This window comes from Ursus maritimus, unplaced genomic scaffold (genome assembly GCF_017311325.1).
Source record: "Ursus maritimus isolate PB19 unplaced genomic scaffold, ASM1731132v1 scaffold_5, whole genome shotgun sequence".
In the NCBI taxonomy this organism is placed as follows: domain Eukaryota; kingdom Metazoa; phylum Chordata; class Mammalia; order Carnivora; family Ursidae; genus Ursus; species Ursus maritimus.
Window position 1 is genome coordinate 24,837,368 of NW_024426663.1, and position 15,412 is coordinate 24,852,779.

Here is a 15,412-nt window from a genome sequence, read left to right on the forward strand (position 1 = left end):
GAGCAGTATGGGGAAATGGGGTTGACTGTTAATGGGTGTGGTGTTTCTTTTTGTGGTAATGAAAATGCTCTGGATTATGTAGTGCTGGTAGATGCATAACTCTGTAAATATAATAAAAGCCATTTAATTGGATGCTTTAAATGTGAATTGTATGGTATGCAAATTATATCTCAAAGGTGTTACCAAATAAATGTAAATGTATCTTTAAAAATCTTACTTGTGATGCTCGTAAAAATGCAGGTGCCTGAGCCCTTCTCCAGATTTATTAAATTAGAATTTCTGTGAGTGAAACCCAGGAATGTGTTATATAAACAAGTACACTGAGTCATTCTTTTATGCCCTAAATTTGTCAACCACACAACCATTTGCCATGCGAATTAATTGTACTGTATTTTTTGTTATAGCTTTTGCTGAGAGATTTTTCCTTGTAATAAGTGTGGCATTTGAAGTCCAACAGTTGACAAATAGCTTGGATAAAACAAACAAACAAACAAACAAACAAACAAACAAAAAACCCTCTTTTTTCCTTGTAACAGTTAAGGCAACAAATTGGAAAAGTCTATCTTTCCATTTTTCTCACTCATGTGCTCAATGATAAAAGTTAAAGGTAGTAAAAAAAAGGAAAACCAAGTAAAATTTCAGTAATTCATGGTAAAAATTCCCATCATCGTTACCAATAACCAAAATAAAGACAAGAAGACTCTTTGGAAAGTTTCTAAAACTTGGAGGATCCAGTTTCTACTTTCCCCTTCACCGTCAACCACTGGGAAGATTTCATCTTTCACACTTCCAACCCTGGCCATTCCTTTTACATAAAGTGTTTACTAAATCAGAATAAAAGTTTGAGGTGAACACTGTTAATTTCAACTGCAGGACACAATGTTAAAAATTTAAAATTTTCCTATTAAAGATTTTTTTTTACTCTTGGATTGCGTGTCCACCTTTGTATTTGTACAGAATGTTAGTAGTTACAAAGTTAGTATTCACTAGTCACTCAATCCTTGAACAATCCCCACGTAGTGTATGTGGAAGATAATAATAGGTCTTCTGGCAGAGACATCTAATTGTTCCCTAAGTTGAAAATGTACCCAGAATTTGTTTTTATTAGATATGGTAAACCATCAAACATGGAAATGATTGTCATGAAGGAAGAAGTCTGCACTCCTAGATCTCTAGAAATAGATGCATTGCATGCCACACAGGGTCACATGGAAAAGGACCAAGGATGGTCAGGAGTCAGAAGAGGGGTGAAAGCAGAGCATGGCCCAGAGCCTTTATTATTAGTCTTTTATTTTATTTTATTTTATTTTATTTTATTTTATTTTATTTTATTTATTTTATTTTGTATGTGGAAAGAAATAGGTGAGACAGGGTAGGTACACTGAGTAACTTTAGGATTGGATAGTTTGAATAGTTTTGGCAGGCTCTGGGCTAGAGCTGGTCCCTACTTGTATAGTTCCTGGCCCTGAGGAGATCTAGGGTGGATGTTGGCTTGGTGTGTGTTTGATAAAGGGGTTGGTTGGGTGTGGGCTCTGGAATGGTTGGTTTGTATATGGAAGGCACATTCCCAGGAGAACTGCTTACCATCTTTAGGAATTAGCTAGCTCTTGGAGGGGCAGTCTCTCCATGATCAAGGCTCCGAATGCCAGAGCATCAAGAATACAGAAAAATAAGGAAATATATTCAATATAGTCCTTCCAACTAATTGTCTGCTCAACAGGTCACACTTCTTTCATAGCACACTTGCGTCAACACTATCAGGAAAATGGCAACATTTCCCAGATTCTCTTGCAGCCAGGAAGGACCACATGACTGAATTCTGAATTAATAGGACAGGAGAGGGAATGACATGAACAACTTCTAGGATATGTCATTCAAGGATGGCAATACGGTCCCTCTTCCCTTCTTCCTTCATCCTGCTGCCTAAATTACTGATGTCCCAGTTCACTTTCTTGGATTATGTGTATAAAGACAACAGCCCAGGGATGGCAGAAGGGCAAGAGAGAAGGAGCCTGGGTCCCTGGCACTGTGAATTTGCCATACCAGTGTTGATGTGCTTACATGACATTAATCAGATAGTTCCAGAGAGAGAAATAAACTTACAGCTTGTCAAGTCACTCTAATTTTGAGCCTCTGTTAGGAAGATTAAACCTATATTGTAACTGATAGAGGTGAGCTACCATGTACAGTTGTGCAAGCATCTTTCCCACTGCACGGTGTACAGCCTCTGTCTGTACATGGCAGCCATGAATACAGTCCCATGTCTCAGATGAGGACAGAAAGTCTCAAGGAGGCTAAGCCCTACCTTTAGTAAATTCTAGATCCAAAGCCCTACAAGGATTATAGAACCTAAAAGGATAATATGCCAGTTTCACTATAAAATGAAATATAATACTATATCAACCTTCTTAGGCAAAAGATAAAAATATGTTGAGTATCAGAATTCAATATTTATTTACTTATAAATGAAAGTAAGAAATTTAAACAAAAATAGAATTGGAGATGATTCTCCTGCTGAATGCTGTTCAACATGTTCGGAGGAACAGGATATCTCTTTAAATTCAATAGCCAAAGTGACAGGCTGTGCACAGGGCCAGTTATAATGCCTGTATGTGTGGGTCTATCATTTGCATGCATTAAGATGGAAATTGAGCATCCATATTTTACTTACATGTGCCAGTGAAGTGATTGCACTTCCCAAGATCCCTTTGTACACATAATTACTTGATTTGTGAACCAAATGTGTGGTTTAAGGATGGAAATAGGTACATAGTAACTCCATTTGGGAGGTCCAGTTTCGACATAAATGACTAGAGAGTTTTTTAATGAAAGATTAGATATAGGATTCAAATTTAGTTTATTTAAAACATTTGATATTTGGGGATTCATTTATTTGAAGGGTTCTGCACTTAAAATTGCACTTTAATTCGGAGATATAGTAAGTGATGACTGAAATAATTTGTAATAAGAAAACAACCATAAAGTATCATTTTATCAGTAGGATATATCATATCAGCTCTGTAGCTTTCAGAAAAAGTGTCAACATTTTATATTTAAATGACTTGTAAAAATGTTCTACAATTATCTGCCAGTTGTTCTAAAACACACACGCCTAACACTAGCAATTGCAAAATTGAATTTTGCCTCCACACACCTAAGAGATACTTTTCTACAAACACCCTGGGATTTATAGTTTAATATTCACAAAAGTTTTCCGCTTTATTGAAAAGTCACTTCTTTCCCCCTTTTGTGCAAGTATGTTCCGTAGGAAACGGAACAGTCTTAAAAGCAAGCAATCTTTACTGAAGCAGAAGTTTTCCTACCCGTACCTAGTGCTATATTACTATAAACAAAACGTTATTGTATCTACTGTGTCCCAAGTTGTAATGAGTGCTTTTAACTACTCTGGTATTGCTTGAAAATCAGCTTTGTGTTTGCAAGTCTAAGAGATGGTCTCCAGTTCTCCCTGGGAGCTAGAAAGAAAGCAGGAGGACATGTGGCCTGAGGTGAAGGCCCCTGGCAATGCTGGGCTCACCTGGCTGCTGGTGGCTGGCATGGGACAGTACTGTTAGCCACCTTGAAATAATAATTTTAGAACAATTTTAACCTAAAATGCTGGGTAAAGTTACATTCAAAAAGTTTGCAGCCAATAATAGTTTTTATTTCATTTTTTTATTTAAGAAAAATTTTTAAAGATTTTATTTATTTATTTTAGAAAGGGAGAGAGGGAGAGCGTAAGAGGGGGAGGGGCAGAGGCAGAGGGAGAGAGAGAATCTCAGAGTACATGAGGCTCGATCTTACAACCCCAAGATCATGACCTGAGCAAAAACCAAGAGTCTGACGTTTCACTGACTGAGCCACCCAGGCACCCCGCCAATAGTAGTTTTTAAATTGAATGGGACAATCACCATTAGGTTTTAAAAAGAATGTTGTCTAAAAAAAATAAAATAAAAAAAAAATAAAAAGAATGTTGTCCTTGGTTAAAGTAAATGCACATGGCTGGCATTAATTCTAACTTCTATTTTGGTGACAAATCTAATCATCATACTATCTCCCTGTTACGGAAACCAAAATATTTTGTTTCCAGGGTAGTGTTTGTCCAAAAGATACTATAATCTCAGATGAACTCTAAATTTTTCTTATTCATTCTCCAAATACTATTATGATAATAATAAAAATAATGACAATAGTAAAAATAATAATTATAATAGCCACCAATCGTTGAGCACCTAATGTAGGCCAAGCATATCTTCACGATAATCTTGAAAAGTAGGTATTATTATTCTAGTTCTACAGAAGAGAAATGTGAAGTTCATAGGGAAGGACACTACTACCTCAAGCAGCCAAAATATGTCTGATCGCACAGCTACTTCCATGTACCGCATGCAGTCTAGGTCTCTATATAGTCATATTCCCGTGTTAGGCTGCAACTGAATTTCCAAAGAATATTGTAACTTGACCAGGGAGTTGCTACTGTTTAGATAGGGGCCCACTTATTATTACTATTTTCTTCTTCTTTACTAAACTGAAGCTGAACAGAACAAGGACTGCCCTGCTCCCACCCTCTTTAAAAATAAATAAATAAATAAATACATACATACATACATACATACATACATACATACATACACGGGGGAGGGGGAAGTGTGTGGTAAAACTAGTTATCACATTTGAATGGCCTCAGACGGAGTTAAGCGCCCTGTAAATCCTTACCATCCCGGACATTCTGATAAACTCAGTTCTGGGGACATAATTATTTTTATTTTGATAATTTGTCTTCAACCTCTTTCCGTTTTACGCAAGAACACAGAAAAATTGGTGTTTTGTTCCATTGCTTTTATTCAATTAAATGCTTCCTTTTACCTTTTTTTTTTTTTTCTACCATGCTTCAAAGTAACAACATGATAGCATCAGCCTTGGATATCAGCCCTCACAGATAGAAATGTTCTTGAAATAAGCTCAGTAGGACTTTTCGTAATACGCTACCCATGCTCTCAGACTCTTATCAGTCTCTGAGGTAGTCATAATAAACACGAACTAAAACCTCAAAATCTTCAGGAAATTCTGGCCTTAAAAAAAAAAAAACTGTCTTTGGTGATCTCTCCAAAGTTAATGTAATGTTTACAAATTGGGTCAATAATTTAAAAATAAAAACAGGAATCATTTAAGAAAATAAGAAATCTCATTTAAATGGCACTAAAAATTATAGACTTAAAATTTTCTAACAAAAGTAAGACAGTGATTTCATAAGAATAGGACTCTGTAAGGGGAAAATGAGCATTAAATGTTTTAGCATTTCAGTGCTCCATTTTCTTAAATAAAGAGAAATCAGGATTCAGGAAAAGAGTTTTAACGACATTTGCATGAAAGTGTAAAGTTTGTTAAGGAATGTTTAATAAACATCCGTTCATTTATTAAAATGGCTTTCAGGCGGTCTTGTTGCCATGTAAAGTTTAGCTTACCAGGAAAAGTTTAGTCCAGACTCAAAGTATTTTCATCTTACTGATATACCACTTAGAGATACCATGTACTTAGCAATCCTAGGTCACACGTTGTGACCTGACGTGTATATCACAGCAAACCTCCTCAAGTTCATCTATTTTTGTTACCTCTTGGCCACAAAGCACAACGTGTTTCAGTTTTAATTATTTCTGGAAATTACAATAGCCTAATGAACTCCTAATGAACACTTTGCACATTCTAGAAATTTCCAACTCAAATACTGATGATTTTCCATATAACAAATCAATTTAAAGAGTTAATTTCTCTTGGCTTTTACCTTTGAAAGTAACTACTCTTTTATAACATCCTCTTGCCTTCAGATATATCATTTCAATGACTTATAAACTTCTTTCCCTGTCTCCCACCTTTGTTTATCTAGAAAAAACGGACTAAAAATTCAAGACCTGGATTAAATGTATAGTAGTAGAAGCTTTTCTGAAGTGACTCTCCTGCTTATACCCCAACCCCTGCTCCTGCTGCCTCTCAGAATAGCTACTGTAAATTGCAAGCCCTTTCATTATTACATGTATCCCACTATTATTACAATTCAGGGATTACATGAGACTTCAGAAGCAACGGCCATGTTTTGTTTTGTTTTGTTTGTACTGGTATCCCAAATTTCTGGAACAGTGCATAACACGTAGGTAACCTAAAAAATTATTAGGTGAAAAATGAATGATGAGAAAGAACACATCTAGTTTCTATTGCAGATTTTTCAGGAATTTTAGATTTCAGATATTTCAGGAAACTTTTGTTTCCTCCTCAATTCTCCAAATGAAGTAAAATCACTAGTGCACCTGTTTGGTCATCATTGAAGAATTATTCATGGACATATGAGAGTTGAAATAGTAAGAGACTGCCGGTGCCTGAAGCGTGGCTTCACCATTTTACTAGTCAAATAAACTTGGAAAAGTAACTTCATTCTACTCTCTCAGCAAAAAAAAAAAAAAAAAAAAAAGAGTCCTTGGTCTACTCATGTGTAAAACAGGGATTGTAACGCTACTTACAGCTCATAGGGTTCTTGTGAGGATTGAAGGATGTAATGTCCCAGGCTTGGCATCATGCATCAGCTTTTATCAATGACAAATTATCAGGCTAGCATCTCATAACCTACTTTCTTTTTAAAAAGCTGAAAAAAACCCCTCACTTTGTGGTGGCTTCTCCTTCTGCTCTACTTCCCCTCCCCCTCCTCTAACAGCTTTAATGAGATATGAGTGACAAACAATGTGTCCGGGGTTGCAAGATGAAAAAAGTTCTGGTGATAGTTGCACCAGACAACATGAATGTACTTAATGTCACTGAACTGTACAGTTAAAAATGATCAAAATGGTAAATTTTCTGTTATGTATCTTTTACCACAATTTTAAACATTCAAAATGTACTTTTCAATGGCATACAATAAACTTCAGATATTAAAAGTGTGCAATATTTTTGACAACTTTTGACATATGTACACACCTGTGACACCATCATCACAGTAAAGCAATGAACATATTTATCATCTCCAAAATATCCATCGTGTCACTATGTAATCCTGCCCTTCCTCCACCTCTGCCCTCACTCCCAGCCAGCCGCTGATATTCTTTCTGTCACTATAGATTAATATATGTTTTCTAGAATTTTATATCAGTGGAATAAGTATGTATTCTATTTAGTCTGGCTTCTTTCTTTGAGATTTACCCATGCTCTTGTAAGTATCAACAGATGATTCCTCTTTACTGTTGGGTAGTATACTATTGTATGCATTTCACCAATGTGTTTATTCCTTTATCAATTGACGGACGTTTCCAGTTTTTTAGCCATTGTAAATAAAGATACTATGAAGAGTCACACACAAATCTAAGGACATATGCTTTCATTCTATTGAGTAAAAAACTAGGAGTGGCATGGTTGGATCTCACGGTATGTATCTGTTTAACTTTCTAAAGAAACTGCTAACTTGTTGTCCAAAGTCACTGAGCCCTGTATCTGACCACCAGCAGTGCCTGAGAGTTTCAGTTCCTCCATGGCTTGGACACATGGCACAGTGGCCTGGAAACTCTCTTGGAAGTAAAGTGGGACAATGGTGGAGCTCACCTTGTTCATTTACTGTGAAAATCTCTTGTATTTTCTTGCCTGACTTCCAGTTACTTGAAAGCCACTGTTTAATACCTTTTGTCCAATTTTCCAGCTATTTCTGGGAAGAGGATAGATCTAGGCCCTTTTATTTTACCTTGGTCACAAGTGTAACTCTTGCATGCCTTCATTCTTATGATGTGAACAGTCCGATTTACCAAGTAAACTATGAAAGATGTGATCACTAAATGAAACTGAAGCCATTACCTCATGCTTTCTAATCTTCCAGTTTACAATGGATGTCAAATAATTAGTCTTTTTATTTATATCGTGTTATATTTGGATGTTGGATCTTCATTATAAAGTAGGTTGAACATAAGAAAATGTAATTTCTCACCTATTTATCTGGGAAGAAGAGAAAGCAAAAGGGATATAACTGGCCAGTTAGTTGATTTTATACTATTCACACATTTGGATCAGAGAAGACAGTGCAGTGTGGAGCTGCTCAGCTCTGCACCCGATCAGTTCTAAGAACTTAATAAATGAAGGAGGTTGTTGGTTTGGTTTGGGTAGCTCAGAAACACAATTACACATCATCTGAGCTGCAAGAGATACTTCTAATGAATTTTCACTTATCCTATTTTACCTCTCCTGTGGTTTATCAAGCAACTCTCACTAAACAGGGTTTGTAAAGAACCCCCTTGCCTTAGGTGCTCTGGGAGCTGACGAACACATACCACGTTACGCTTTGCATCTTTTCTGGTGTCAACAGAGTGCTTCATCTGTTAAAAGAATATTTTCTGGCTTTGGGGAGTGAGTGTGAGCTAAATGCAGCCCTCCAACATCCCAAGAGGAAGGACAGCCCCTGAGACATTGTGATCTGAGCCACTGGCTAAAATTTTATGGGAAGTCACAGAGAGGAGAGGTCATGGGCTTCTGGATGTGAGTGTCCTAATTAGTACACAGTTTCGGATCTGGTCCCCTCCTGTCGTCCTTCCATCTTTGCTTTGTTTCAGATGAAAGCCAATTTAGATGAGAAAACTATTCTAGACTCTTAGGTGAAACAGCTGACATGCACACATGAGGTGGGAGGGGTGGAAAGTGACAAACCTTCAGGAGAAGGGAAGTGTTCCCAGGAGGTTGAGCAATCTCTGGGGGAGCCTCTCACAGATGGTGAGTGTCCTGAGGCAAAGAGGAGGTCCTAACTACGAGGTGTTCATTTGTAATAAAGCCCTCCAACGCAGGCACAGACTGGGGATGGGACTGCGGAAGTGAAATACCCTCACTACATATAAAAAGCCCACAAATAAATGCACCCACTTTTCAAGAGCTTCAAACACTAACTTTTTTGGTGCCAGAGGCCCTGAAGTGAGGCAAAACAAAAAACAAGAGTAAAGGGTGAGAAAGAACAGGAAGCTTAAGTGGTGTAGGCTGAAGTCTTTAAAAATGACAAAGTCAATGTTCTACCATAATTACTGGAAAAATTTTTCCCCCCAACTTTTGGATTGTGGCAAAATCACATAACAGAAAGCATACTGTTCTGAATAACCATTTTTAAGTGCCGAGTTCAGTGATATTTAGTATACTTGAGACTGTTGTGCAACCGTCAGCAACACCCATCTCTAGAGATGTTTTCATGTTGCAAAATTGAAATTCAGTGCCCATTAAACACTAACTTCTCATGCCCCTCATGTCCCCCCAGCCCCTGGCAACCACCATTTTACCTTCTGTCTCTATGGTTTTGACTATTCCATGTACCTCACAGAGTGAAATGTCTGTCTTTATGTCAGTACCACTCTGTTTTGATTCCTGTATCTTTGTGGCAAGCTTTGAAATCAGGAAGCATGAGTCCTCAAATTTGTTCTTCTCTTTCAGGATTTTTTAGCTATTCTAGGTCCCTTGAGATTTTTCTATTTCTGCAAAAAATGTCATTGAGATTTTGAGAGAAATTGCATTAAATCTATAGGTCACTTTGGGTAGCATGACCATCGTAACAATATTAAGTCTTCTATGTCTTCTTTAATTTATTTCAGTAATGTTTTGTAATTTTCATCATACAAGTTCTACACCTCCATGGCTAAATTAATTTCTAAGTATTTTATTCTTTTTAATGTTACTATAAATCGAATTGTTTTCTTAACTTTGAAACTCCTAAATTGAGGTTCCAGTTTAATGAGAAAACAACAGAGCAACATAGTTATATACAAAATTTAACTGTATGTGGGTATTGTAATGTTTCTTTAAGACTTGGTAATGTATGTCAGAGAATATGACATTCTTAATTCTAAAATTCTTAATTCTAAATTTTCATTCTTAATTCTAAAATTAAAAAAAAAATGAACACAACTCCACGACAGACATTATATAAATGGTAGACACTGATAAAGTATGTAATAACAATATGAACGAACAACTTTAAATGGTTCTGTATTTTGTTAATCACAGTTAATCACACATATATATATACAAGTCCTATTAACCAGTGAGATTAGATGAGCCTATGGTTACCCTCAAATAGCTCTGTAATGCACAAATGGGCTACAGTTATTTTACATGGTATCTGAGAAGTCAGAAAACATAAGAGAGATTTTTGTTAAATAGTCAATATTTACCTTTCAAATGGTATGCATACTATTTTTTCTTCCACCTCTAGACAACTTTCCAAGTGCAGCATCTCTAAATTTAAACAGCAGGTCCCAATTGCTAATCTGTAAAAGGAACTCTCTGTACACTATTCTTTCTGCATCTCCAGACTCAAGGACATTAAAAGATCTGAAAATCCATCCGCTAAATGCACATATATACACGCAACACCTACATAGAATAGCCCCACCCAAGAAGGTTTATCTCAACTAACCTAGCATTTCCCGAGCTTAACATCTTGATGGTGAGCTCCCTGAGGGCAAAGACAGCGTATCTCTGGCACCTATCAAAGTACCCAGCACAGAGAGATGTCAATCAGCATCAGGTAAACGAACGAACGAATGAATGAATGAATGAATGAATGAAGTTTGGGAAACCAACAACTAAATCTGTTTGGTGCTTCCCAGAGGCCACGTACATAAAAATGTAATTCCAAAATAAAATTGGTTTTGATGCCTGAAACAAACCAGTAACACTATAACTATCTTTTGCAGCCTTTAAAGTCTCGTGTAAGTCTCACTACTCCTATGACTCTTTCACTCTAGATGTCATCAATCTTCTCTGAAATGTTATAGCACTTTTAGTCTTTACCATATAATTTTTACATTATCTTACAGAACTCACTACAGCATGTTTGATTTATGACTATTTGACTTCTGGCTATGCACGTTTCTGGTGCTCTGTAAATTATAACTATCAGATGATAACAAGCAGGCAGCACACCAATAAGCCTCTTGTTTTTAATAATTATTGTACGGTTAATAACTGTATGGCCCTTTATATCTATAAGGTTCATTTAAAACTATTATCTCATTTGATTTCACAATAATGGTGCAGCGGATATTGGTGCAATTATTCCCATTTTGTGGATGGTGCAAGTAAGAACCAAAGAAGTAATGTTTCAATGATTAGATATTTGTTAAATTATAGACTAAACCCAGCATTTATGACATCCAAAGCCCATTAACTTATTGCCCGGTCTGTTTTCTGACTTGATCAAACTAAGCCTTGTTCTGACATTCAGAACACATCCAGTTCTCCAGTCATTCTACCCTGCACAACTTTTATCCCAGACACTAGTTTCTAGACAGTTAGTGATTCAAGAGGCTGAAAGGAGAGAGAAAGAAAGAAAGAAAGAAAGAAAGAAAGAAAAAGGAAATAGAGAGAAGTCCAAGGGAAGTAAAGAAAGGAAAAGATACTAAGAAGTAGAGACCCAGACTGGAGGACTCTAGGCCTATCTGGCTAGCAGATGTGTTTTGTTTGGCCACCGCAGAGCGTTTTTGAAAAGAGTGAATTCATTGCCAACTTTTAAAATGGCAAGTGTTCTCATCTATATTTCTGGCTTCTCTTGAAAATATGAGATGAATGGCAAATTAAGCTCAAATTTCTGCATGGTGACAATTTGCTCCAGCTGAGTTGTGGCTGCTCCCTTAAGACAGAGTGTGTCCCCTCCCGTGTGCCCCAGTCCCAACGCTTTCTCTTATGCAACTCCAGGTAGCATCACTCTTGCAGCCTCTCGAAGGATTTGCAGCTATTTCTCCTGCATTAAGAAATCTGATGGGCCTCATTTTATGGCTGTCTCTGGCTTCCTATAGATATCGCCATCTTGAATGGGTTTTTTTTTTAACTATTAATAATCAGAGGGCTACCTGAAGTTGAACTCTTTTTTAGCTGAATACATTCATTCATCGAACAAATATTTATGGAGTGCCTGCTACGTACCTGGCATTGTTTAGGAATCAATCTCATTAATTCAAAGTTATATCTTAGTTTTCCTCTAAGATGACTAACAGTTACAAACAATTACTATCTGCGAAAGAGTCAGTCTTATGTCTAAGATACAAACACTCTTAATTATGCATATTCAGGATCAAATTCCAGCAATGATTTGGTTATAAAATCCAAGCAGAGCTTTAAGGATTCCCAAAGGATGAAATAACACTGTAACAGATCAAGATGCAGCGAGGGTTGGTTTGGATATTCTAAAGATTTATGATTTTGTTTCTTCAACTGCGTTACATAGAAAAACATACAAGTTTTTAATTGGGTTTGCCTCAAGAAGCCAGACAGGCTTTGGTTTGGAGATAACAGATGAACCAAAGCTTATTCCTTAATTCCTTTATGTGTTACCCAGAACTCTGAATACATGAAAAGGTGAGCGGAAAGCAGATACACATGGATAAGCTTCTCTAAATCTTATTTTCATCCCCAGACATCTCTTTAAAGCTGCTATCCCATTCCCTGTAGAAACTCTACTGAATTTCATTAATCCTATACGGCTATGCCTTTAATTTCTGATTCATTTCAGTAAAGGAAAGGCAGGAAATTATGGTAAGTAAAAAGAGACCATCAAAAAGAGGTTTTATGTGATTTATTACCATGTGTATTAGTATCCCGTGGCTGCCATAACAAATTAGTAAAACGTAGTGGTTTAAAACAACAGAAATTTATTTTCTCACAGTTATAGATCAGAAGTCTAACCCTAGAAGTCAAGGTGTTGGCAGGGCCACTTTCCCTCTGAAAGCCTTAGGGGAGAACATGCCTTGCCTTTCCCAATTTCTTGTGGTTTGAGGGGGTCCCTTGGTTTGTGGCTGCAAAGTTAAAATACCTGCTTCTGTATTCATATGACCTTTCCCTCCGTGTCTGTGTCTCCTCTTCTCTTATAAGGATACTTGTCATAGGATTATCAGGGTAAACCAGGATAATCTCAATTTAAAATCCTTAACTTAATTACAGGTGCAAAGACCCTTTTTTCTAAATAAGGTCACATTCACAGGTTCCAAGGGTTAAGATACCGACATATTTTTGTTGTTGTCGTTAGTCCACCATATTGACCGACTAGACTGTTTCACTGTTTGAGCTCTTGATACACCTTTCAGAAACATTTATACCATACAGAAGTACTATTTATACTTAATTCAAAGGGATGCTCATGATTAATTCTATAAAGGGTTTAGTATCAAGTCCTCAGTCAACAACACAAGCTTTAATTCTGCCATTATTTCTATACAAAAATTAGATGTGATTTATGGCATGCCTGCTTATCTGTTTTCTGTAAATATTTAAATGAAAGTTTTGCCAAACAATGTAAGCTCCGAGAATCCAAGAACTGTGCCTTATATTTATTTGTTTTCTACTCAACACTGAAGACAGTCCGTGTACATTGATAGATACTTATTGATGCTTATTGATGAGCCCACTCATCTCAAACTACTTTGTCTGCAGTCTCTGTAGAGATTTTGCTAAGGGTATGAATGTATGGGAGGAACAAGGGCAGCTTTTGTCTGACAGTGTATTTTCCTTCAGGGGTGGGGGGAAGCAAGACCAAGGTTAGCTCAAGGCATATAATTTCTTCTTTTTCTCCCCCTCAATGAGTCCTTCCTCTTTGGCTCTTTGGATTGATGTAAAACCGGCTTCAGGAAGGTACAGGTAAGAAGAGTAAGCCTATAAAGTCTGTTCGAGAGCAGCGATACAAGAATATGGCTTAGAAATCTTGACAGAATCCTTTGAGTGATTTAGTCAGGACTGAGGCTCTACAGAATTGCCACTGGGAGATACGTCGATAGAACTCAGGGAGGGTGTATGAATACCTTAGTTGGAACTGTTCTGAATGACTTTCTTGGAAGGAAGGGAAGAAAGAAGGCAGGAGGGAGGGTCAGAGAGAACTTGTGTGAATAGATATTAGGATCAACAGAAGAGTTATTTTTAGGTCCAGAGCATTTCAAAAGTTTTTTGAGACATAGTAAGAGATGTCAGAGAAAGAGAAATTAAACAAAAGTCTGTAGAGAAGTGAAGAAATTTTGCACTGGGTTGGTGGAGTAGGAAACAGAAATTAAAATATCAGAATGCCATGAGCTGGCTAGAGGCACTTAGTAGCAGAGAAATACTAATGAACAAGGAAAAATAAATGCTTGTAGAGAAGGCTGGAGGAATACAGAGCCTCAGTGCTGCAATTACAGCATGAATAGCTGGCCCATCTGGGGTTGCTGGAAGGAATCATTAGTGCTGATTAAATGAATGAGCTCTTGTGCTAAAATAATCGAGTATCGTAGAGGCATCAGAAGCTGGGCTAAAAACTTGTAGCAATCCTCCTGGTAGTTCATGAATTACCAAGAACACCTTCTCCTAAGCCTCTTTGAACCTCCACTGATAGACCTTATGGACACTTTTTCTAAGGTGGAGAAAGAAAACCTAGTATAATGATATCCTTTTGTTCATTTTAAGTAGAGGTCACTTAGGTTTCCTTAAGCTCAATGAAAACATTATCCAGGCGAAGATTCCACTTCACATTGAAGTAACTACTAATCCAAAGCCTTAGATTAGCCTCTAAATGGTTTTCCTTTAAATAAGGAAAACTGTAAAACTCTGAACATTTGGTGAGGAACTGGATGAAAGGCTGGGCTCTCTAGACAGTTCTGCTTGGGAGACATGTGACCTCTACTATCCCTTTTCTGTCTGTCTAGCCGAGGCGTCTGAATGCTCAAGGACTGTTTTCAAACCAGATTGATAAGAGACTAAAAAGACCCAGTCTAAGTTTGCTGGACCATATCTTTTTTTTCCTTAAAATGCCTATCACACTGTGAATGTGAAACACAAATAGGTAAAAAGAAATCAAACGTGGTCAAAATAAATATGTCTTCTCTTGCCAAAATGAATATTTCTGTGATTTTTTTTAGAGGCGGAAGCAATGACAAGTTTGAGATGTGTGTCAGGGGGAGGAAGGAGAAACTATGGGTTGGACCCAAAGCTCCCTCTTGTTCTGGAGAGGAGGCCACTGCCTAGGGACGTGTCCACTAGGTGGCGATTCATCTCTTACATTCATCCTACACTTGAAGGCCCAATCTGCTAAGCATTGTAATGGGCATGAGAAAGGAAAACATGGATCACTTGGGTTAAAAATTGCTTTTCTCTGAAAATCGCTTTTGAATAATCCAGATATCCCTTTTAGGGTGAAAAGTGAGTCATTTTGGAAGATCTCCTAATCAAGGTTCTGAGCATTAAGCAGAGTTGAAGAACTTTGAAGCTGAAAGCAATCTTAGAAACCATTCCAATGATCATCCGACCATCCTTGTTTTGCAAATGAAGACACTGAGAACCAAAAATATCAAATCACTTGCCTAAGATTTTAGTATTAGACAGTGAGGGAGCTAGAATTAGATTCTATAACACTTTAGTCATCCTGGTCCAGGTTAAAAGATTTTGTCAATAAATG

General features: G+C 37.1%; 1 protein-coding gene across 3 annotated transcripts in view; it reads right to left on the minus strand.

The window, feature by feature from the left end:
* The window catches only part of VCAN (versican), a 178,142-nt gene that overhangs the window by 119,272 nt on the left and 43,458 nt on the right, over positions 1-15,412 (minus strand). The gene's annotated exons all lie outside the window — the stretch shown is intronic.